At 36.0% G+C, this 26,876-nt stretch overlaps 1 long non-coding RNA gene across 2 annotated transcripts in view; it reads right to left on the bottom strand.

The window, feature by feature from the left end:
* Positions 1–26,876, bottom strand: part of LOC145672802 (uncharacterized) — a 191,980-nt gene that overhangs the window by 44,586 nt on the left and 120,518 nt on the right. Inside the window, exon 1 of one of the 2 annotated variants that reach the window (XR_014128667.1) lies at positions 25,054–25,185. The exons of the other annotated variant lie outside the window; for it this stretch is intronic. This is a non-coding gene — a long non-coding RNA (uncharacterized LOC145672802). Of the gene's footprint in view, positions 1–25,053; positions 25,186–26,876 lie in introns of those variants that run through there. 2 annotated transcript variants of the gene reach the window in all.

Here is a 26,876-nt window from a genome sequence, read left to right as displayed (position 1 = left end):
CCAATGTCCTTCTCTTAATTACATCTAAAATTCTTCTTTTCTCCCCTACTGCTAATATTTCTAAAACCTTCGCATTCGTTTTCCGTTCAACCCAGCTGATTCGCTCCTTTTTCTCCATGCCCACATTTCGAAAGTCTAATTGTTTCATTGTTTTTGCGTAATGTCCTTGTTTCTGTCCCATACAGTACGTATTAGAATCAGTAAAACAAAATTTCAATATTTAATTGGGAGTTTGTTCAATACAAAGATGAGTTAATCGTGGTTGTAAATAAAAAAATCTGACACCTTTAGAGTGTAAAAATAATTTTGCAATTTATGGTATTTTTGCCGTCTTGGTTTTCTTTCATGCGTCTCACTGTCAGGGGTAGCCTCCCCAGTTTGGGAACCAGTGGAGTATTGGATCTGTTAAAACATATAAAAATATTACGAAATGTTGTGATTTATCTTATAAGTAGTGAAGCGTGATCACCCATTGAAAAAAAAAAAAAAAAGTAAAGGCCATCGCCTATGTTGTACAGTATCATCACACTTACACGAAGGTAAAATATATTACATTTAGAAACATACACTGTATTTCCCTCACCATTGACGCAATGTAGGATTTATTATCCCTTATATCCAGAGTAAAATTGACTTATGAAAATCATAGATTTCTTAAAAGCAAAACTTGCAAGACTCTTGCAAGTAAGACCAAGACTGGGTGTGCAAGACCAAGACCAAGACCGCATGTGCAAGACCAAGACCAAGACCGGTCTTGCATTTGCTCATCACTATTCCCATTTTATCGTTATCAAGAGAAGAACATATTGATTCTACTATAGTACATTCGCTTGAAGAATGGAACTTGGTAAAGTTCGTGCAGGCAGTTTATTGTGACACTTCTCCTTGCAATATGGATCTTGTCAACGGTGCTTGCATTCTGCTAGAGCAGTAGCTCCAAAATAGCCTTCTATATCTTCCTTCTAGACACCACATTTATGAATTAGTTTTAAAATGTGTATTTGATAACTGTTGTGTTTCGTTTGCATCTGGACCGGGCGTTCTCCTATTGAAGTGTTTTCAGAACGAGTGGTCTAGAATAGATTGCACTAACTTTATTCCAGGAATTGATGATGATGATGTAACAAACAATATTTCCGATGTAAGAAATGAAGTGTTGAATTTTGTTATCAAACTTGTAGAAGCAGGACACTGCAGAGAAGATTACAGGGAATTTTTAGAACTGACCATCATATTCTTGGGTGGCATACTTCCTTGAGGAGTTTCTTTCGTTTGCCTGGAGCAATTCACCATGTAAGGTGGATGGGAAAAGCAAGCTACTATTTAAAATATTTCTCTTTCGCCAACAATTTCGTTTAACGAAGCAAATAGAAACGGGTCTTCGGAGAGTATGCACTATCTGATCCGACTATATGTTCACAGTTGGCTTAAATGTGATCAAACATCCCATTCACCATTACAAGATCTACAATTTTTTAAAGATTTGTACAGTTAAAAGACAAATAGATGCTGAATTATCTGAAGTGGCTCTTTCTAAATTTTCACGCCGACTCTGGTACTTGACGGAGGAACACGTAGCATTGGGGTTTTTTGATGATGGAGTTACCATAATGGAAAAGCAAAAAATGGTTGAAAGAATTAAAACTATAAGGGGATACCGTGAAGCAGCAAAGAGGCTTGACGCAAGAGATGATACCATAAAAATTCTTGTGAAAAGAGAAATCAGTGATTTTGTTACAACAAACAAATTTTCCTCGAGAGATTTAAAATACCCAAAGGGTTTCTTGAGTGTAATCCGACTTCATGGCCAAATAACAATGACTTTCTTCAAGGAAAGACAATAGTTTAATTCATCCACGTAACAAACGGTGTGCAGAAAGGGGAGTGTAACTAATAGAAGATTACAACAACGTTCTTACGAAAAATGAGGAGCACAAACAGTTTCTTTTGCATATAATAAAGGCCCACAGACAATCTTTTCCTATATGCGACAAAGTGAACTATGTAGCCAATAAGATTCATAACTTACCAGAAAGATACTACATAAATAAGGGATATTTCAATTTCTTCCAAGTTATATTTTTTTCTTTTTGCTCATAATGGTCTATGAATCATCTTGATGGAAAAAAACTTATTTGTAGTTCAAAGCGAAATAAGCAGTTTGTTTCAGTTTATGTAAGACTTCCAAAATTGTTACATATCTGTGTTCCATAACTGCAATAAAATAACATTACATGAAGCATTTTGTTTTTCATACGTAATAACTCTTACATTAATATAGGTAACTTGAAAATAATACCAGATTTGTGCATCTGGTGAAATGCTACCTCAAAAAGATATGTCACATGACCCTTTTCCTATTTAAAAATTTTGACCTGAATTCAAGATGGCGGACTTCAAGACGGCCGCAATGATAACGTATACAAGATTAGGTTGGTCTCTTCTTCTAGTTCCATTATCCAAGACATCTTTTCATTCCCTTGAGCCTTTTCTAAATTACGAGAGTTTATTCCAGCTTTTCCTCATACACTATGTATTGTAAACGCATTCAAAATTTTAGGTCGTTTAGGGCACCATTTAAAATTATTCAATGGATCTAATTTTTCTCCTGGCTTAATTTGGTTCCATATGGAACCATTTTAGGGGGTGAGTTTAAAGAAATTCCTAAATTTATTTTTCCCCATATAAATTTGGACCACCCTATATATATATATATATATATATATATATATATATATATATATATATATATATATATATATATATATATATATATATATATATATATAATGGTAAATCTAAAAACAAGTTTGCTGTGCCAGAATTAAGAGATAAGTACAGGATGTCAAAAGTCAGTTACTACCTCATATAAAATGAAAGTGATTGTAGCTAGCGGGAATTGGTAACTGTAGGGAAAAATCCGCATGCAAGACCAAGACCAAGACGAAGACTCTTGCTCAAGTACCTGTGCTATTTGACTTTTTACAGAATGTAAAAAGGAAGGGAAAAAATCATTATATCTTTCACCTGAATTTCTTGGCTTCAGTAAAAATGCCACTGGAGTGAATGTGTTCCCGGTAGTTTATGCAATACATGTGAGTCGATCTGCCCCTGTAGCATATAGCTAGACTATGACGTTTTCTGCATCGGTTGTTCGCGTTTTCTGTAGTTATTACTCGTTTTCAAGACGCACAGGTGTTATTCTAATCAAAGCCTGTTACACAAAGAAATATGTCATTGGTGCTGGATTGCGATGCATTCCTGCGTTCTTACCCAATGAGGATTACTTATCGGGAAATCAGACACTATTCTACACGTATGTATTATCTAGTGATGAGCAAATGCAAGACCAAGACCAAGACCCGGGTGGTCTTGGTCTTGGTCTTGGTCTTGCAAATGCGGTCTTGGTCTTGGTCTTGCACTGGAACCCTCGGTCTTGGTCTTGGTCTTGGTCTTGCACACTTAGTCTTGGTCTTGGTCTTGGTCTTGCACACCCAGTCTTGGTCTTGCTTGCAAGAGTCTTGCAAGTTTTGCTTTTAAGAAATCTATGATTTTCATAAGTAAATTTTACTTTGGATATAAGGGATAATAAATCCTACATTGCGTCAATAGTGAGGGAAATACAATGTATGTTTCTAAATGTAATATATTTTACCTTCGTGTAAGTGTGATGATACTGTACAACATAGGCGATGACCTTTACTTTTTTTTTAATGGGTGATCACGCTTCACTACTTATAAGATAAATCACAACATTTCGTAATATTTTTATATGTTTTAACAGATCCAATACTCCACTGGTTCCCAAACTGGTGAGGCTACCCCTGACAGTGAGACGCATGAAAGAAAACTAAGACCACAGACAAAGGATATATCCTTTGTCTGTGACTAAGACGGCACAGATTACTGAAATACCATAAATTGCAAAATTATTTTTACACTCTAAAGGCGTCAGATTTTTTCTTTCCAACCACGATTAGCTCATCTTTGTATTGAACAAACTCTCAATTGAATATTGAAATTTTGTTTTACTGATTCTAATATGTACTGTATGGAGCAGAAACAAGGACATTACGCAAAAACGATGAAACAATTAGATTTTCGAAATGTGGGCATGGAGAAAAAAGGAGAGAATCAGCTGGGTTGAACAGAAAACGAATGCGAAAGTTTTAGAAATAGCAGCAGTAGGGGAGAAAAGAAGAATTTTAGATGTAATTAAGAGAAGGACATTGGCTGAGGAGGAACTGTATTATGAGGGACGTGCTAGAGGGAGGGGGCGAAGGAGATTGTAGTTGAAGAAAGATATTAAGACAGAAAATTGCTACGTTAAGACAAAGACACTAGCTGAGAACCACAGTTATCGAAGCTTCTCAGCTACAGCAAGTGAGCTGCCAATAATGGCAGAATAGCTATTATTATGACGATGATGATGTTTTGCAATATTGACCAAAAAAAGAGAAAAAATATTAAAATAATAATAATTAAACCTCTTAATATTTTAGAATATGAAATTAAATTAAATTTGTGAGTTTTACGTCCCACGATTATGCCGGCTAGGCTAAAAGAGACGGTGATGATGAAAAATGAATGAAAATGGTGGAAAGAAGAAAGTGGGAGGAAACGGGAGAACCCCGAGGAAACCCACGCACACGGTGTTTGACCACCACAAGGTTCACTTGGCGGGGGCTGGGATCGAACGCGTGACCCCAAACACCAGAGCTGAACGCTCTACCACTGAGCCACCGCGGCCCCAATATTTTAGAATAATTTGAGTGAAAACTGAAAACGACTCAACTGTCTATGTCTTTTGTGTAAACTCAATTTATATAAATACTTTTGACCTACATTAGAAATACATAATAACGGCATCAAATTTTAAATTATTTGAAATAAGTACGAAATCACTCTCAGTTGTGAATATAGATTATTTATTGTTGTATAATGTTATATCGTTGAATCCTAGATATGCCGTATACCTAAGGGGGCTATAAGTTATATTGATAAACAATTATTCAACGTATAAGCATCCACCTATGAAATCAAACTTGCGGTCACATGCGCTAAGTTTCTGTCAATGTCATGAAAATGTTATTTCAATATTAATTTTATAAGTACGCATTAAAAATTTCCAACGGATGCTTGAACCTCAGAGCCAAGGCCATACCCGTGTAGTCTGCATCTATGGTGTACGGAATTGCCGATGTTCAATACTACATTTCTTTAGTTTTGGAAGAAGAACACCACTAATATGTTTTGAAATGAAATGAAATATATTCTTTAACGTCCCACGATTATTACACTGAGGCTAAGGGAAACAGTGATGATGAGAAATGGTGGAATGAAGAAAGTACGAGGAAACGGGAAAACCCACTTACAGGGTGTTTGTTCACCAAAGAAGCTCACATAGCGCAAGCTGCGATCGAACCAGGGCCCCATGTACCAGAAATGAACGCTCTGCCACTGAGCTACCGTGTCCATAACATGCTCTAGTTTATTTTTGCTTATCCACTTCTTATGGACACAACTATTCTTCGTATGATTTCCCAAAATCCAATCATCCAATTCAGTCGTGAATGATCAAATGATGACCAAAGTAAATCAGACACTGAAGTTATTATAGCTTGTAACAATTCATAGAATTATGCTGTCGGTCGTCTCGTGAACAACCGATTCAAAAAACGACAGACTGTAGCTATATGTTACAGGAGCAGATCGACTCACATGGATTGCATAAACTACTGGGAACACATTTACTCCGGCGGTATTACTACTGGGAACACATTTACTGGAGCCAAGAAGTTCACGTGAAAGATGTAATGATTTTTCCCCTTCCTTTTTACATTCTATAAAAAATCAAGTAGTACCGTACTTGTGCAAGACTCTTGCGCAAGAGTCTTGGTCTTGGTCTTGGTCTTGCAGGTATGGTCTTGGTCTTGGTCTTGGTCTTGCACCCCTTGGTCTTGGTCTTGGTCTTGCATCGGGATTCCTGGTCTTGGTCTTGGTCTTGGTCTTGGTCTTGCATGCAAGACTCTTGCAAAAACTGCAAGACCAAGACTCTTGCGCTCATCACTAGTATTATCTGGAGTAAACTTAAACCTTTGACCTGGTAAAGTTTGTCGGCTCGTCCTGGAAAAAATGTAGCAATAGAGGGATGTGTTTTTCACCCTTCAGTTGCTTTGCTACAGACAGTTTGTTGAAGAAAAACGGCACAAATGTCCAGTAAGGAACTGACGGAATGCAAAATTGAAAAATGCTTTCTCATTCAATACTGAACCGACATACCTATTCCTCTTTAGCTTCGAAACAACTGCATTATTTTTTTAAAAAATTAATATCTTGGATTGCAAGATTCTGTTCTTAAAAAATGAGTGGCAATGACTTAACAAATGAAAAAAAATGATTTTTTTAAGTTTTACGTCCCAAGATTATGCCGGCTAGACTAAAGGAGACAGTGATGATGAGAACTGAATGAAATGGTGGAATGAAGAAAATGGGAGCACCCCGAGAAAACCCACGCACAGGGTGTTTGTCCACCACAAAGTTCACTTGACGTGAGCTGGGATCGAACCAAGGACCACATGCACCAGAGGTGAACGACTGAACGCTCTACCACTGAGCTAACGTGGCCCTAACTTACGTGATAGTAGTAGTTTCTACCACCAGACGATAGTAGTAATGATAGTGCTATACATGAAATTTCGTAAAGTATAAGAAGAAATTTGCAAAATCAAAAACGCAAGTAGTGAGCGCAAAAGGTTAATTTCATGCATACTTCGAAGCTGTTGCAGCAAGTGAAGAGCATCCCTATGGGTTATGCAAACTATGCAAAAAAGAAGAAGAAGATAGAGGCAATAAAAATGAAAAACAGAAACACTTCAGGTCTGAAAAAAACATCTTTTACCAATGCATAAGAACAAAGCACAGGAATTATTTCCATTAATACAGCAGCAAACTCGCAATATTGAAGATTTCTTTAAACCTGCTGGACAGATGAGTACTTGCCCAATGAATTATTTAATAGTGATTTAAATTTAGATGTTATTATCTTGTCTTAGGAACAGAAAATAATTGTCTGTCAGGAGCATCATTTACGGAGAGCATGGGGCAATTTCCCCTAAATTTCAGAAATATATATACTTTAATCAATTGTCTACAAATATACTAGTTAAAAACGTGAGACTTTTAGGTCGGTGGAAGTCTTGACTTTCAAACAGTAGTATCATTAGGATTTTTTGTTTGGGGGCTGCAGACCCTTTCAGGAGGCAGGCTACCCAACAACTCCAAAATTTCAGTAATCTCCAATCAAGGACATGCATGGTGGTCCTCAGCTAGTCTCTTCGTCTCGACGTAGCAATCTTCTGTTTTAATACCTTCCTTCAACTAGTCTCCTTCGCTCCCTCCCCCTCTTTCCTTCCGCCACACCCTCTAGCACAGCCTATGTCCCAACCAGTTTCTCTTCCTCTTCTTAACCCTTTAGTGGGCAGTGTTGCTCTCAAGTAACATCACATTCCATTGCGTTATCCGCACGAATTATAACTTCAGTGATCATTTAATTGGCATTATTGATTTCATACAATATTCATATTCATGATTTGTAGGTCGCTTCTTTAGATACTTCTTATCTTCGTCAACAGGGGACAGTCAAATTTAGTATTGTAGAAGCTTTATCTTCTACGTTCCACGAACGTTCATTTTTATTTTATTTTATTTTTTTATTTGTGGTTTCTTGCTCTGTAGGAAAGTATTTCAACAAAACTGTTAGTAATTACTGAGAGTATTCTTATTATATTTTACCATAATAGGGCAATGCTGCTCAGTAGCTACACATAAGACCTATTTTATGGCAATGTTCTTTTGAAATAAACACCCTGTATTTTGTAATCAAAGTACAAAAATACTTTAAAAATTACGAAATTATGATCAGGAAGATATGGTTCAACCATAAAAGCAAACTAAATATTTTAATGGTAATGCTATCAATACTTGGCCATTAAAGGGTTAATTACATCTAAAATTCTTCTTTTTTCCCCGACTGCTACTATTTCCACTAGCGTGCGCAGGACATTGGGAATGTGGGTGCCAGATCCAAAGTACCACCATATGGAATGTAGTCCTCCTCTCTGTTTTCCCCTAAGAAAATATAGCATCATTGCACCCGACGCTGCGTCGGCGACGCACGGCACACGTACAGACGGGGAATAATTTACACGTAATCTCTTCTCAGTTTGTAATAATTCTACATAAAAAAGTTTGTCTAATGGGGGCGCACGCCTATGACTATTTCTAACACCTCATTCGTTTTCCACTCAACCCAGCTTTTTTGTTCATGTCCAAGTTTAAAAAGCCCCCATTTTTTTCACCGCTTTTGTGCAATGTCCATGTTTCTGCCCCATAGAGTATATACTGTAATCAGTAAAACAAAATCTCAATATTAAATTGGAAGTTTGCTCAATAGAAAAATAACTGATCGTGGTTGAAAAGAAACAAATCTGACACCTTTAGAGTGTAAAAATAATTTTGCAACTCATGATATTTTAGAGATCTGTGCAGTCTTGATTTTCTTTTATGCGTCTCAGGGATAGCGTCCCCAGTTTGGGAACTAGCAACCAGTGGAGTATTGGATCTGTTAAAAAAATATAAAAAGATTACGAAACGTTGTGATTTATCTTGTAAGTACTGAAGCGTGGACATCCATTGAAAAAAATTAAGGTCATCGCCTATGTTGCACACTATTGTCACACTTACATAACGCTAAATTATATTTAGAAACATACACTATATTTCCGTTACTATTGGCGCATTGTAGAATTTATTATCCCTTATATCTAGAGTGAAATTTTACCTATGAAAAGGATAAGATTTCTTAAAAGCAAGATTTGCAAGATTCTTCCAAGCAAGACAAATACCAAGACTGGATATGCAAGACCAAAATAAAGACCACCCGGGTCTTGGTCTTGGTCTTGCATTTGCTCATCACTAATGGTGCGTGTCAGGTGAACGGCAACCATCTTGCTGTCCGCCATTTTGAGTATCGCTAAATTTTTTCAATAGCAAGAGGGCCATTTGTTATATGAAACAGGACTAGAATTGTAAGAGAAATAAAAGATAAATGATCTAAGCAAGTTTACTTAACTGCAATAACTTTGAAGTTATAATGTCATGAAACTCACCATTTATATTTTATTTCTAAGGGCTGACCCATTCCATTAGACAAGACCTACTGCATCTAGATTGTCAAACTATGGGGTGGTAGAAGTGTCCTCGCTATAACTCGTGATTTCAATAAAAGGCATCCTCAACATGCCCCGGTTTCACATGTTGCTTTGGCACAGACACTGACGAAGTACAGTCGAGAACAGGCCATGGTCAGATAGGCCGAGAACTGTCATTGACGAAGGCACAGCTACAATAGTGCTCACACTGTTTGTTCGTCTCCACAGCGCAGCACACGCCGATTATCACATGTGTGCCATGTTAGCCAAATCTCATTTTGCAGGGTGTTAAAGATGCATAAGCGGCCTCCTTACAAGAGGCAGCTGCACAACTTCTTTCGGAAGATGACTCAGGTCGCAGAGTGTAATCTTATGAGTGGACAATGGAACAACTGCGGAAGGACCCCAACTTTGCAATGCAAATTTTACATACCGATGAAGCAAATTTTTATGTTACAGAGGAGGTAACAAACTCCAGATAACTCCAAGTGGGCAGATCCGCGTAAAATGGTGCACGGAAAATTATTGTATAGGCATGGATCTGGCGGACACGTATCATTTACAAATTTGTTATCCCTACCACCTGAACTGCAGAGCGCTACTTGGACATGTCAGAACAACTCCTTATCCCTCTGCGTCGGTTCCGGATGGCAGCATTCCCTTATTTGGTAAACATGATGGAGCACAACCTCATCATGGCCTGTGGTTGACGTGGTACAAAAGAATGACCTGCCAGATCACATAATCTACCACCATTGCACATTCACCCAAAAGACAATGGTATATGGCAAAAAGATAAGGTATCTGGATTATTTGGAGCAATGGATACATGATGCCTATGCACAAATCACACCTGAGACATTACTCCGTGTTCACACAGCTTGTGAGACATGCCTGTAAACAAGCATAGCGCAACACGGCCAGAACATAGAACACATTTTGTAAGAAAGAAATGCGAGTTTCATGAGATTATAACTTCAAAAATATTACAATTATGTTAAATCTTCCTAGCATATATATGGTTTCTTGTAAAATTCTGGCCCTGTTTACTATATATATATATATATATATGACCACCTTCTCATTTGAACCTTTTAAGCCAGATTCAGACAACAAGATGCCAGGCGTTCACCTGATACGCACCACCACGAAGGTTCGCCCCTCGAACGAACGTGTCTCTACAATTACCAATTCCGGGTAAACTATACTCGCTTTCATTTTATAAGGGAAGGTAAGGGATCTTTGATTCACCCTGTACATGTTTATATAAAATAATAATTCAAAAGCGTATGTATATCACATCTACAATAGAAATAATATAAAGAACATAGCAAAAGCAGAAATATGTTGATTCAGAATAATACTAAATGGAATGTAACGCACAAAAGAACCACACAAATGCCACCGATTAACGATCAAAAAAAAACAATTAAATTTATGAGATTGATAGAAACAACTTTTTATAGGGATCACTTTTCACACACGAATATAGATACTATCAGACCGTACTTGGATAGTAAGAACATCCAACAAACTAACCGGGTTAACAAGAAACCAGGAGAGTTCCCTAGACTCTACGCAAAATATTTGCGCCCAGGGTGAAAAAACGTCCATAGTTGCACATCAAAGGAGATATAAGAAAGCTAGAAATAAGAACAAATCAATTGGAAGATGAACACTAACGTAACAAAGGACACTGCTAAACACCACAACAGAAACAAATAAAGAATATGACATAACAATAGCAAAAAATGAAATAAAATCTTTCAGTTTTACGTCCCACGGTTATGTCGGCTAGGCTATAAGGGACGGTGAAGATGAGGAACGAATGAATTGGTGGAATGTATAAAGTGGGAGGAAACGGGAGAATCCAGAGAAAACCCACGCACACGGTGTTTGTCCACCACAAAGCCCAGTTGGTGCGAGCTGGGATCGAACCAGGGACCCCATGCACCACAAGTGAACGCTCTACCACTGAACCCGCACGGCCCCAACATAACAATACGGTTGACAACTTTTGAAAATGGAAATACCGGGCACCCTCCTGTACAGGCGCTGGAAGAAAGTTTTCTAAGGGGGGCTCATCTCCCTGGTTGCTATATTACGTTCGGTTTGTATTAAGAAAATGTTAAGAAATTTAATACATTTCCGTGAGCCAGGGGGGTGTCCTACTGGAATACTTATACACTTAAGGTTGTGACATCATCGCTTGTCAAAAATGTTAACAACCTGAAAGTGGTTATTTCACATAAAATTGGGCAATTCGGAGCTCGAATTTAATAACTTTAATTATTTTTGAGACATTTCTGAAGCTTACTTATTCTAGTTTTGGTTGAGTCGGCACGTGTAATTCTTGTAGTCTACCATCAATACATCGTATTTAAAACAGAACAGGCAATATAATTATGGCATGCACAAAATATAATTGAAAACTAAGTCTTACCAGCTTCGCTAGGGCTGGTAATTTCTCATACTGGACCTTGGTTGCATTATTTAATTAGAAAATGTAGCTAAGCATAAAGCAATGCAAGCTGCGCTGTTGAAAATGTACATTGTTGACTTTTATTATCAGTTTTGGTAAGTTCAATAAATTTTCCTGCCTTCAACTTTTCAGCGAATTCCGCGCACGACAGATCGAAATCAAAACGCATTATAAGCTCTGCTTTAACCATGTTCATCGACAAACGATTCATTTCGTCACTTCAAAATAATCTGAAAAACAGAGAATAGGACTAGTAAGAGGAAAAAATACCGGACATTTAAACTCCGGTTTTGATGTCACACCGGACACCAAACACGGTCAAAAGTCGAACGGTCCGGTAAAATACCTGACGGTTTGAAACCCTACTAACAAAGATCACTTAAACAATGAAGAATACGAGTACGCAGCCAACAATCTGGAAGACTGTCAACACGGTAGTCCTCACAAAACACGAGATAAAAGAGAAACAACACGAGGGAGATCGGCGATGGTAGCGGAAGTGATAACATTCCCTAGTGTGCTGCTAAGAAGAGACAGGGGAATAAGTGGAAATGTCACACAATTCAACACATATATATATATATATATATATATATATATATATATATATATATATATATATATATATATATATATATATATATATATATATATATATATATATATATATATATATATATATATATATATACCAATAATATCCTACAAAATTTAATTTTACTAATTTTTCATTTTCCCAACTTTTCTACCCCGACCATCTGGATAACTGGTCCTCTTTCACCGCTGCAAATCCTGGATTTTGACAATTATACGGCAAGTTTACTTTTTTCTCGATTTCGACATTTTCTGCACCCAATTCTGACTTCATTGCTTTATATTTCTATTTCCTTTCAATTACTTCAATACATAATTCAGGCAATACGACTTGGAAGTCGACCAATAAATGCTAATGGTGGCGTTCCGCCATTTGTAAAATTTTTACTCTGTATTAAATATATAATTCAATTTCTTACGTTTATAATTATTCAACTATAACACATTTTTTAGCACATTTAACTTTAATATCGGTCATTTTCGATCATTTTAAATATCTCTCCCCTCCCCCAACCCTAAGCGGCACCGTCAGTGTGGTATGACAGAAACCATCTCAGTCGGAACCCCATCTATGTTAAAAATGTCGAGGTCGGTCGGATGGTTCAAGAGTTATTAAGTTTTATTTATTTTTGTACATGTTTTCTCCCCTCCCCCTCCTCTAAGTTCTACCGTCAAAATGATACGATAAAATCCACCCGAAGTCCGAACCTCATCTATGTTGAAAATTTGATTGAGATCGCTCAGATGGTTTAAGAGTGATGAAGTCACAAAGTCAGTCACTTATATTTTTATTTTTTTTTTTTTACATATATCTCCCTCCTCCCCCTCCCCTACGTTGCACCGTCAAAGTAAAATGATAAAAATCGTTCCAGTCTGAACTTCATCTATGTTGAAAATTTGATCGAGATAGGTCGGGTGTTTCAAGAGTTATATATATATATATATATATATATATATATATATATATATATATATATATATATATATATATATATATATATCCCCCTCTCCTTCTCCTCCTCTAGGTTTACCATCAAATTGAAACTGTAAAAAACTTTCCAGTCCCGAACTTCATACATGCTAAAAATTTGATTGAAATGGGTTAGGGGTTCAAGAGTTATTTAGTTACAACTTAGTTACTTTTATTTATATTGATTTTTGTATATCTTCCCTTCCTCCTCCTCCCCTACGTTGCTCAGTCAAAGTGAACTGACAAATAACATTCCAGGCCTGAATCTAATCTATGTTAAAAATTTGATCGAGATTGGTCGTTTGGTTCAAGAGTTATTAAGTTTTATTTATTATTTTATAACACCCCTCCTCTCCCCTCCTAAGTTTTACCGTCAAAGTGAAATGATGGAAACACTCCCAGGCCCAAACCTCATCTATGTTGAAAATTTGATCGAGATCGGTCGGGTGGTACAAGAGATTAAGAGTCACAAACACTGTCACTTTCTATTTTATAATATAGATTTATTGTTGTAGTATAATGTTATATCGCTTAATCCTCGATGTGCCGTATACCGAAGGAGGCTAAAAGTTATCTTGATAAACAATTATTCAACGTATAAGCATCCGCCCACGAAATCAAACTTGCGGTCACATGCACTAAGTTTTTGTTAATGTCATGAAAATGTTGTTTTATTTCGATATTAATTTTATGAGCACACCTTAAAAATTTCCAACGGATGCTTAAGTCTCGGAGCACCCATGTAGTCGGCACCTATGGTGTACAAAATTACCGATGTTCAATACTACACTTGTCTTTAGTTTTGGAAGAAGAACACCACTAATATGCTTTGAAATGAAATGAAGTATCCAGTTTAACGTTCCATTATTATGCACCAAGGCTAAGGGAGACGGTGATGATGAGAAATGATTGAAATGGTGGAATGAAGAAAGTAAGAGGGGGAAAAAAACGAGAAAATCCACGCACACGGTTTGTCCACCAAAAAAGCTCATATGGTGCAAGATGACACCTGTCTGGCTTGAAAACGAGCAATATCTACAGAAAACGCAAACAACCAATTCAGAAAACGACATACTGTAGTTATATGCTACACAGATTGCACAAACTACTGGGAACAGATTCACTCCAGCGACATTTTTACTGAACCCAAAAAATTCAAGTAAAAGATGTAATCAATTTTCCTCCTTCATTTTACATTCTATAAAAAAAATCAAGAAGAACCCCTACTTGTGCAAGGCTCTTGCGCAAGAGCCTTGGTTTTGATCTTGCAGGTATGGTCTTGATCTTGATCTTGCATCGGGATTTCTGGTCTTGGTCTTGCAAAAACTGCAAGACCAAGACTCTTGCGCTTAATCACTAGCCGGAGGAGTAGGTAAGATATTTAAAAATGATCGAAAATGACCGATATTAGTGTTGAACCCATAGTTTTCGGGGTCACTGAGATGAACAGTGACATATCCGATGCCGTTTAAATCCAAATTCAACCCCGAAACGTGGGTGATATATATATATATATATATATATATATATATATATATATATATTTATATATCAGGGTTGATATGTTTAAAACAAGTGTTTAAAACGAGGGCTGTTGTTTTATTCAGTTTGTTTTAAACGTTTTAAACAAAATGTTTTAAACGTGTTTTTTTTTCGATGGTGGTTGAACATGTTTAAAACAACTAAAATATCAGACTGAGTAAGTTAATTTTATTTTCTAACAAACAACCCATCCTCCGCAGGACTTGTGCATGGAGTAAATTGTGCATGGAGCCACCCTACGCTGACAAAATGATGAATGTGTAGGCCACATACTTGTGACAATAATGTAAGAAATGGTAGCCATTGCTGCCATTGCGTAATGAATTCGTTTTATGTAGGAAATATTTTAAAAAAAAAAAAAAAAAAAAAAAAATATGCGCAGAAAACATTCATTGAATTAGACATTCTCTCCCCTCCCCCACTATAGTTCCACGTCCATATGCAAATCATTTTTGCTGCACACATCATGTATACGAACAAGAATTATGCTTCTAGACACTTCAGTGAAATATACCTTGTGTTATATGGGACCGTCCCGAAAATAAATGTAAATTAACCAAATTTGACCCCCTCTTCCTCTATAAAGAACAAGTATACATACAGGTTACTATCATGTAGGGGACTACCTCATTGCTTCACATACCAATTTTTATGGATGTACCACAAAGGGGGAAGGAATACCCGCCAAAACCTGATGAAAAAAAAATTGATGAAAAATTAAAAAACGAATTTCATCCTCCCTTTCTCGGCCGTACATACGTATCCCTATATACATAAAATGCAACTGACGGAAAGCTTCATCCCTCAAAAATACTTTGGTACCAAATCATCTTTCTAGCTTAGTTATAGGCTGAGCCATGGGTGGCGATTAGGGGGGGCAAAGGGGGCAGTTGCCCCCGCACTTTTTTGAAGTAACCCATTAATGCATATAGTTTCATTTACAAAAGTAAAGTTTTTTGTGTGTATTTACTGGTTCATAGAAAAAATGGTGCCATAAATTTGCCGTTCCGTGAGTTTGTATTGGTTGTCTTCCCGTGGAGTAAAGAAATCTACAGGAATTGCGTTTTAATTGCCACAGAAAATAACCCCAAAATTAACCTATTGGAGCGCAACAATTTCAGCATACTTTCACTTCTTACAAGAGCTCGATATGTTAGTCAGCTGCTTTGAAACTAATTCAGAGAGCATTTCGCGAAAGAAAAAAAAAAGTCCTTCACAAGTTATTTTTTAATTGCATAAAAATTGACAGTTCCTAAAATGACTTCTTTTTAAAGTGAGGGGAAAAAGCGTAATAAGAAACAACTTCTATCTTTTCCATTGTTTTGTAGTGTAATATATGAGTGAAGTGGTGTGTTACGGGTGTACGAGTGTATATACAATTAAATTTAGTGAACTCAACATAACTCTATGTTTTAGGATTATTTTGTTTAACTGGCGTTTGGAGTTATTCTAAGTATGGTTGTGTTTTGATGTGCTCCAAGAAAGTGAAAACTGCACCTAATGGCAACGAACATGTTTCAAGAAACTGCAAAATCAAATATTTCTTTAAATGTTGTAGCATATGCTTGTAGTATTTACAGTCTTTCATTTTCTAAGAGTAATAACATACATTTAATAGCATGTGTGGAATTAAAAATTAAATTGTTCATTAATCCCAGTTTCAATATGACTTTTGCAAAACAAGCATCATTATTTATTACTGTGATTAATATTATCCTTTCTATTTGTTTGTTTTGCAAATTTGTTATTCAATAATCTGATTACACAGTTTTCCAGACATAATTTTAAGATGTTCATGAGCAAGGAATCAAATCTCTTCTTACACTTAAGAGTACAAAGGGCTACTGGCGTTGCTCTTGTCAATTTACTTAATAAAATATGAAATACGATATACGGTATTTTAACTGAAAAGATAGTATCCTATTAGTTATACAACCTTTCGTCAAACAAAATATTAGAAACAAGCAGGAAAACTAACATTTAGATGCAAATATTCAGATTATGTCTTGCCCCCTCACTTCTAACGTCCAACCGCCGCCACTGGGCTGAGCTATTGATGTTTGTTGTAAAAATAAATGTAATTTACGTCAAAAAACTTAAACTCCAAAAATTGGCTAACTTTGCCCCCTCCCTTCTCCCCCATATAAGCAAGAATTACAAATACACGATATTACCATGTAGTGGCCTACTTGATTGTTTCACGTAACAATTTTTATGAATCTATCCCCCAAGAGGGGGAATGGCCCCCCAAAAAAACTATTGAAAAAAAAAAACACGATATTTACCCTCCTCCCATATACATAAAATGCACACCAACAAAGCTGCATCTTTCAGGAATAAATTGGTACCAAAACCATCTTCCAGCCTTAATTTGAGGTTGAAAGACTGAGCCATTGAGGTTTAAAGCCCTGACACAGCAGTTACGTCAATGGGCGTTTAAAGATTAAGAATGATGACGACCAGTGGAACGTAACACAAAGAAACTAAACTACATATTCCGTGAACGGAGATCGGGAAAATCCCGATTTCTTTATCCGGAATTGAACATTTGGGCGGATCGAGATTAGGGAAGTTCCCGAAATTTGATCTAGCGGTTGAATATAGATGGCAAGCAATACCTAAGAGTGTAAAAATGTAATATATATGCGTATTTAGATTATTGTTTTAAACAAAATAAACATTTTAAACATGTTTTTTTTGTTTAAAACAAAGTGCTTTGTTTTAAACGTTTAAAACGTTTTAAACAAAAAACATGTTTTAAACATAAAAAACGTTCTTTTTGTTTTTTTTTAACTTTTTTTAACTTTTTTCAACCCTGATATATATATATATATATATATATATATATATATATATATATATATATTCATACTAGTCTTTTACTAGCTGGGAGCTCCGCCCCCAGACCTCCGCACTTGTTTGGCCTACGGCCTCGCGCCTCTTCTGTATGAGCCTTTGCATCAAGAATAAATTTCGTGCATTTCCTCTTAACACCAAGCTGAGAGCTTTGCTCCCCTGAACCCCGGGTTTACTCGGTCTACGGCCTCGCACCTCTTAAACCCACAATTTTATAAAATGTCGAGTTTATCATCGGATTTCAACTATCTAAAAGATAAGATTTTGTATCAAAAAAAAAAAAAACGCCCTTTTAAATAACATTGGAATTTCTTCATACCCCTTTAGACCCCTTAGAAACTAAAAATATTCACTTTTGGCAATTTTTCTGTGAGTTAGCCCCGGAAGGCTGCAATTATTCCAAATTTCATCATTCTAATCCTGCCGGAAGAGCCTAAACATTTTGGGGTGTAGAAGATGTCCCATATAAATAACATGGGAAAGATTTTTCAGTTCCCCATGGAACCACTCTAAAGTTGGAAATTTTTATTTTTGGGCATTTAGTTACATAACAGTAACGCAAACACAAGCATATCGAATTTCAGGTTTCTATTCGAATTCCAAGTACCTAAAATACAAAATTATAGGTAAAAAAAAAAAAAGAAAACAACATTTAAATAACATGGGAAATTTCTTCATCTCCTCTTTAGACCCCCTAAATATTAAAATATTCACTTTTGGTAATTTTTCTGTCGGTTAGACTCAGAAAGCTACATTCATGTCAAATTTAATCATTGTGGCCCTACAGGAAGTGCCCAATAATTTTGGGGTGTAAAAGGTGTCCCATATAAATAACATGGGGAAGATTTTTCAGTTCTCCATCAAACAACTCTATAGTTGGAATTTCTTTAGTGATTTACTTATAGAATACTAACGAAAACGTACAAGCATACAGAATTTGAAGTTTTTATTCCAATTTTAAGTACCTAAAACATGAGATTATAAGCTCAAACAAACAAACAAACAAACAAACAAAAAGTCCATTTAAATAACATAGGGAATTTCTTCATCTCCCTTTAGAGCTCTTAAAAATTATAACTTTTGGCAATTTTCCTGTGGGTTAATCTCGAAAAGCTACAAATCATGCTGAATTTTAACTTTCAACGTCAGCCGGAAGTACTCGTTTACAAGGTTCCCACAAAGTGAAGATCGATTTTCCTGACATTCCTTGATACCAGCGGCGTATTTAGAGGGGTTCCGGGCTTAAACCACCCCGAAATCTTTCTTACTATAATAAAGTATATGAAAATGAAAAATCTTGCAGAATTTTCACATTTTCAAGTAAAGCCACCCTGATAGTTATCAAAGCCTCCCCCCCCGAAACAAAATCGTAAATACGCCACTGCCTGACACATTTTTTCCCTTACATGAATTATTGAATATAAATGGGAAGATATGGGAGTAAATTCTATCATACACTTTTTAACAGCCTCCTTCATTCGAATAGCCGCCCATCACACATCTTTAATTACCATTTACATATTTGTTATGTTCAATGTAAGTAACTTTTACACAAAATTTAAGGATGCGTTGTAGGATGCGTTTCATCCTAGTCTGAGCAAGTTCTGGATTATTTTTTTTGTAGCCTAGAGTCCAAAGCTGACAGAGGACGTACTAGTTTGTATTTCAGACGGCTCCTTTTCATAATCTTGATTGTTCCTAGCAAAACGTTCCGACAGTCAAGCCTGAACGCTAGTTTGTGTTTATCTGATGCTTAAAAATAGGGTAACCAGATTCTGACAAACGAAAAGTAGGTCACAAATATAATAGTATATTATAATTTACCTCGCAGGCAATACGCATATTCTTGTTTCATTTACATATAATACAGGGTGTCCAATATGCAATGCAACCTGGAGTTTATGGATAGTAGAACTTTTGAACCTGAAGTGATACACAAATAATGGTTATACCAAAATGAAGCCTTGCTCATGCATATATTTTTAAACTAGGAAGCAACGATTGAAGTACACTAGGAACTACACAGTGTTGCCAGATGTAACCAAAGGTTTTTTTTTTTTTTTTTTGGCAAAACATGTATATTGACTCATAACTCAGACGTATGGATGTTCTGTCGTTAATTTTCAGTTTGTTTAGTTGGAGTAGCTTGCAAAATATGGAGCACAAAAAGAATTTTTCATTTCCACCGATAACTAATCGGATGAGGCCTCTGTAAGGGGGGAACTAGGGAAATCGTAGTTTACATAAATTAACACTCTGAATTGGCAACCCTGCTGTTTCAGTGCATCAAAAGGTGTATTAAGGATTTGTCTACATTATGCAATTCCTAAAAACAATGAAAAAGAAACTTTGAAATTATCATGATAAATTTTTTTTACTTACATGCACCCGGCAACACTGCTATTCATTTCTATGGGGCTATTTAAAGCAAGAGGTATATAAGAACAATTCAATTTTTAGTTTCGGAGCCATAATTACGCTCTTCTCCTGTGATTTGTTTGCTACGTCACGACAAGATGCTTATCAAAATGCTACCGTGTAAAAGCACCATATGCATTTGATGCCATAGAATATTATACGAGATTTTTGCCAGCACATCTGCTACGATAAATGCTTCCATCTAAAACTAGCATAACACTGAGAGGAACAAGAAGAATAACATCTAAAATTTATGATGAAACTTGAAGAAATAGTTATTCTTCTTACAGCCTCTGTTAGATTTACCAAACAGATTATACGAATGCAGGACAAAATTCAAGAGGACAAACCCCAAGGAAAATTCAGACAAAACGGACTAAATTCAAGCGACAGAATCATAGGCGCAGATTAATAAAAGAATGATTTTTTTTTCTTCAACTGTTATGCATCTAAAATGTTATCTGAAGTTCTTCACTTTACGGAAATAACATTTTTTAACAAAATGCTGAAAACCCAATAAAAAAAACGTTGGACTGTTATAGTAAAAATATATTTCACATTTTGATGTTTGTTAAAAAAAAAAAAAAAAAAAAAACATTATTTCAGAATTAAATAGTTATACATTACTCAAAATAAAAGACTGCTATACGCTACCACACAAGAACGACATATTAAAAATCAAATAGCATCACAGTTACTTTTCGTAATTAAAATGAATGATCTTACTGTAAGATGCTAAATGTATTTCAAGTGCATTAAAGGTATAATAAATAGGAATACCCAGAACTTTTCATATGGGTTTGTGTAAAAGTAATTAAAGCTAATCTGCCCTTTTATTATAAATTTCTACGTTTTATTGAGTTTTCAGCAGTTTAAAAGAAAGAAAAAGTTATTTCAGTTGAAAAAGTACAGATAACATTCTAGAATAGGGTATATATGACAATTGAAGGGAAAATCACATAGTGCAGTGGTACATCCAATATATACTCTTGTGATTTTGTCCTCGTCAGAATTTTCCTTGCATTTTGACCGCTTGGATTTAGTTCCCGCACTCGTTACTATAGCCATTTTATACATGAGTTCCGATCTGCATACAAACACGCTAGAAGCAGGGGCGTCATTTCAGACTTCGATTGAGGGGGGCAAGAGCGCCACCGACATAGAGCTTTCACGTTTTGTACTAGTATATTAGTAGGTGTCCCGACAAAACGTACCAGCGACAAAACGTACCACTTGAATTTTCGCGACAAAACGTACCACTTTTGACGACCTGTCATAAATGACAACCTGTCATGGATTAATTAAAGCATTTCTTATATTTATTCCACGACAAAACGTACCACTTATATAAATTACAACCTGTCTTGGACTAATTAAAACATTTCGGATATTTAATCCGCGACAAAACGTACCACTTCAAGTTTTTTTTTTTTTTTTTTTTTCAGTGTGTTCACAGATTATTCTCCAGATCAAACAAACTTCTCTTAAAGATTCTGTACGTGACAAACGTAACATTAAACACGTTTATCAGTGAGTAAGAGAACACGAGTCTTCCAAAATACATTAGACCAATGTGGGTGCTTACATATCTAACAAAAGAGAACATAATGTTAAGAAACTACTTCCTCATGAACAGGTAAAACAACGGCAGTATAAGGTTGAGAAGAACAGACAGTTAATGTATCGAGTTGTCAAAGTGCAGAAACTCATTGGTAAAAGAGGGCTTATTTACAGAGGAAATGTAGCAGCCCATAAACTGAAAGACATAGCTATACATCATGGAAACTTTTTGGGTATTATTCCTTTCTTAAGCAAATTTGATCTTCCGCTTAAAAGTAATTTAGATAAGGTCACCGAGAAGAGTCATATACGAGGAAGTAAGCAGGATAGTGGTCGCATAACTTTTACTAAACACGATGAATTTTGTTTTGAATGCTATCAACACACTTATCAGAGAAGATATTTCGAAAGAAGTCTCTCAAGCTTCAATATTTTCTGTTCTATTAGACACTACTCAAGATATAGTAGTTTCAGGCCAGTGCTATGTTGTTTTACGGTATGTTGTTAAAATGGTTGTTAAACAAAGTATTATTGTCATTGTAAAATGCATATCTACCACAGGCCAGTGTCCTTGCGGTTTACTGCTGGAAATTCTGCAGAAGTTGAACCCTGATATTAAGAAGTGTATTTGAAATTCAACCGATGGCTCAAGTAACATGCAAGGACAATATTCGGATTTTTTCAATTCACCTATGATCAGTTACACTGTAATTCAGTTGATTTTAAGTTTAACGGCCCTTTTAGCAGTGAGGCTATATGAGACGGGAATACTGATTTACGGGAAATCCAAAGCACATGAGCTCCCGCCAGGAATCGAACCCAGGTCTCCCACGACAAAGGCGCATACGCTAACCGCTTAACCACTAAGAAACTCAGTTATACGTGTGGTGTTACGCTCATATACTCAATCATGTCATATGTGATCTGACAAAAAGTTGTATTGATTCTGTGTCATTGTTCTGCTGAATGACTGTGCGATATTTATGCGTGAGTCTTATCAGCGAATGGACATTTGGAAGATCAAATGTTAACAAAGGCGTCTTTCAGTTATGGCGGAAACAAGATGGTAGAAAACACACTGTTTTTCAGAGAAAGTTTGGTCATTTTTCGAACCCAGAAAGTGCTTTGTATATAGAGTTGACCATAATAATTAAGAAAACTGCTTCTACAGAAAATATCAAACCAAAAGCTAGGTGTAAAGCGAAAGGATATATAAAAGATCTTCTCAAGTTCAAAACAACTCGGACAGCACAAATGTTCCTTAAGATATTTCAAGTGACGACCTCTATGTCAAACTATCTCCAAATAGAGGGTGCTGCTAGTGTAGTCCTATAGGATGGTGCAGACTACTCTGTTCCAAGTGAAAGAGTAGAGAGATGATTTTGAATCCGTTAAGAATGCAGCATTAAGCTTTGCAGAATGGGCCAATAACAAATTTGAAGACTTAGAACGTGATTTATTTTCTCTTTTCTTTTTTTTTTTCTGTTGACCTGTCGACAAATCGCCTTCAGAGGTGGACAAAGATTTTCCTGTGAATATGAATATGAAGCTGCTTCTATCCAATGACCAGGTACTGCATCGAAGCATTCAACACAATATTGGACATGGTAGTTTCGAGTATTTCTTCAAGATTCAAGAAGCAATGTACTTTATGGATTATTTGGAACCTAGACACTTCAACCAAGTAACAGAACTTCCAGACATGCCTTTCGATAAACTTACATATTTTCTAAAAAACTTCAGTAAAGAAGTTTCCAAGGATAATATAAATGTATTCTCTTGGACTTTTGAAGGACGTGGATATCCTTGAAAGTCAGTCTTGATGACGAGCACAACCGAGAAAAAATGACTGTCCTGATGGTGCAAGTGATTCAGAATTAGGAGAAAATACATTTGTTTTCAAGGAAAGCGAATGCAAAACGTGTTGCAAAATTGTCCAATGTGCTGCTTTTTAATTTGGCGGAATTGTAAATTTTGCAGTAATACTTATCCAGGTTTCCAGCATACAAATTTTTATTGACTTTGCCCGTAACTCAGTTAACATGTAAAAGAAATTTTTCAAAACTTAAATAAACTGAAATACGTTAAAAATAGGCTAACGAGTACCATGTCTCAGGAACATTTGAAAATATTTCGAATGCAAAAGTGATAGATACAGTAGCATCAAAAACTAGTACACTAAAATATCTGCTAATTTTGTAATATAGTATACGTTCTCCTTGAACTTCATATAATATTTTGAACAATTCAAAATAATATACTGATTAAAGAATATCATGTTTTAATTGTCAATTGTTAATACTATTGACTTACTGTAGAGAGAAAACTGTGCAACTTGATTTGTGACATTGAGATACTGGTGGTGGTGGGAGAAAGCGCCCGCGCCCCTCTAATAATACCTATCCGTCCCTGGTCCAAAGCCTGGATAAAGTGTGATGGAAATCAGCAGATATTAAAATATTACATATGCAAGATTCTTGCTGGTATTGATCTGGCGAGAATCTTGCAGGTATGGTCTTGGTGTTGCGAGAATCTTGCAGGCATGGTCTTAGTCTTAGCCTTAGTCTTAGTCTTGGTCTTGCATCGGTACTTTTCTCACCACCAATCTGTTCAACTTTTAACCTTATTTTGGCCGATATATATATACTTATATGCTGTCCTATCAAGTGGTACGTTTTGTCGCCTGTCATTATTTGATGGCTGATTGGAAGACTCTTCGCAAGTAGCCCTCCAGTCAAGTGGTACGTTTTGTCGCTTGTCATTATTTAAAGTGTTTTTAGAAAAACCTTCACAAGCATCCCTCAGGGTAAGTGGTACGTTTTGTCGGTGGTACGTTTTGTCGCTAGTACGTTTTGTCGCGTATTCATATTAGTAGAGAATCAATTGCCCCCTCCTGCCCCCCCTAAATGACGCCTCTGGCTAGAAGTCAAGATTTTCGGTGCTGCATTTTCCTAAAAATTTCCTCCTCGCATAGAATTCCCTGTTTCCAAAGATCAAAGATTAGGCAGAACGGGAATTCCCGTTCTTCCTAAAGATATGATCATTTAAAATATTTTGTACAAAGTCCAGGAGGGGTTTAGGCAGAACGAGAATATTTTTTTTAATATGACACCTCTCTAGTTGGGGGAGTGTAAAGGAATTCATTTCCAGCGGTGTCCGAAAATTTTAGGAGGGTGCTGGGGGGTAACTGCAGTGACTGAAAAAAATAGCATGGGTCTGAAGCCTATAATATAAGTTGATTGCTATATTTTAGTATTAAAGAAAAGGATTTTGGGAGCGCGAGCCTGGGTTCCATTGGATCCGCCCTTAATTCGCTCCTGGTATGGAGCCATCTGACTCGAGCATCTATCGAATTAACAACAAATGAAATAATAGTATCATTTTAAACTACTTTATGTTCAAGATTAAAAGTGACTTACCTAAATTTTCTAATTACCTTCCTTGCGCTCTGCGGTCAACACTTGATTCTTGATAGAAATAAGCGTTGTTAGTGCGACTAAAAGAATACCACTGTTGCAAACTCTTATTAGCAAAACGCTAAATTCAGCTCCAGAATAGAGATGTGTCGCTCGCGAGTGAGCTGACCCTTTTGACTAACTCTTTCGGATGAGCAAGCAGTTCGTGGCTGAATGCAAATGTGACGACTCTTTGGGAGTCGTGTTTCTTTGGGAGTCACGGTTCTTTTGAAATCACGGTTCTTTAGGAGTAGCAATGTTTGGGACATGAATTCCTCCTCCTCGAGCTAAATTTAAAATTATCTTAATGTAAATCGTTTGACCATCGTTTGATCAGGTATGATAAACAATTTTTAACGTTTCATAATCGTTACTAATATAAATATAAGCTATATTTAAAACGGGTTCTAAGTACTCGCTAGCCCAACTTCATGTTAGATTCGAATTTTTTTTATGCCAATCCTTTGATCAACAATTTTTAAAGTTTGACGAATTTAACTAACAGAGAAAGAAAGGTTAAAAAATGGGGCGCCAGGCCCTTCTCTTACACCTCCGAGTCGATGTTTTCTTATATGAGTTGTTTGATCTACGTTTATTCAGGTTTGAAAAACAATTGCCAACGTTTGATTAAATTTATTACAGATTATAACACTGCTAGAAATAAACAACAATTAAGTGTATTTTAGTTCTTTCCAAACAATGAAACAAGAATGTGTAATAGATCGGGAAGAATTATATAAATACCCTTTGGCTGAAATACTGGGCTTCGCATGGTAAGAATAATATTTATGCAAAATCTTTAAAAGTAAATAAATGCATGACGTATATAATCGAATGAAATATATAAACACTATATTAAGGTGGATCACTAGGTGTTCTCGGTGTTATGCTAAACACTACTTGAATAGTGCGACGCTGCCAGATAGTGTCGAATGTTTACTGATGCCAGATAATAAAGGAAGTAATCATGGACTTGTGCTTAGATACTTACTGGAGAAATTAGTTTTCGACCTTATCGCAATTCACAGCTAGCTTCCGTTTCTCGAATTGCAACGCTAAAATCCAGGAATTTTGTTATTGTAATTACCACAGTAAACGTACAAATTTGGCAACAACGCATTATGGCGTCGTGCGCAAGTTTCTTCTTAAAATCTATTTCCTTAAATGTAAATTAATATTTAAATAAAATTGAAACATAACACGAAAAACGGTCACAAATAAACACTTCATAAAACTGAGCACTACTAGTAAGATCTAATAGCAAGTGCCATCTTGTGTGTTCATTGTAAAACGAATCAAATATTTTCTTTTATTTGTTACCTTTTTCGATATCAGAAGACACAATCAAATGAATCAGTGTCTTGTGTTGTAGCTGAAACATAACTCTATCTTATAGTACAATATTTATAATATGTAACGTTTCATTGCGCAGTAGTCAAGGGAATGAGCTAAAATATGTACTGACTTCCCGGTGATCCACCTTAAACGTTTAATAAAGGTCCGTCAACTTGGAGTGCGGAATCGGCAAATCACATATTAAACATGTTCGTAATTTTGTACGCATTTTGTACAATTTTGTACATCTTTTAAAAACATTTGTACACCCATGTGTTTCCAGAAGTTGACGTTTGAGTGCGGAATCACCAGATCCGAGATTTAGGTAGCTAAAAATAATATGCGAATTTCGTACAATTTTGTACACCTTTAAAATAATTTTGTACACTTCTATGTTTCGAGAAAATTACCGTCAAAGTTTCGAACTCAATGATTAAGTTGGAGTACGGAGT

This window comes from Thermobia domestica, chromosome 16 (genome assembly GCF_964235325.1).
Source record: "Thermobia domestica chromosome 16, izTheDome1.hap1.1, whole genome shotgun sequence".
Lineage (NCBI taxonomy): Eukaryota > Metazoa > Arthropoda > Insecta > Zygentoma > Lepismatidae > Thermobia > Thermobia domestica.
The sequence above is the reverse complement of the archived record's forward strand: the minus strand, read 5'-3'. Positions and strand labels throughout refer to the sequence as shown.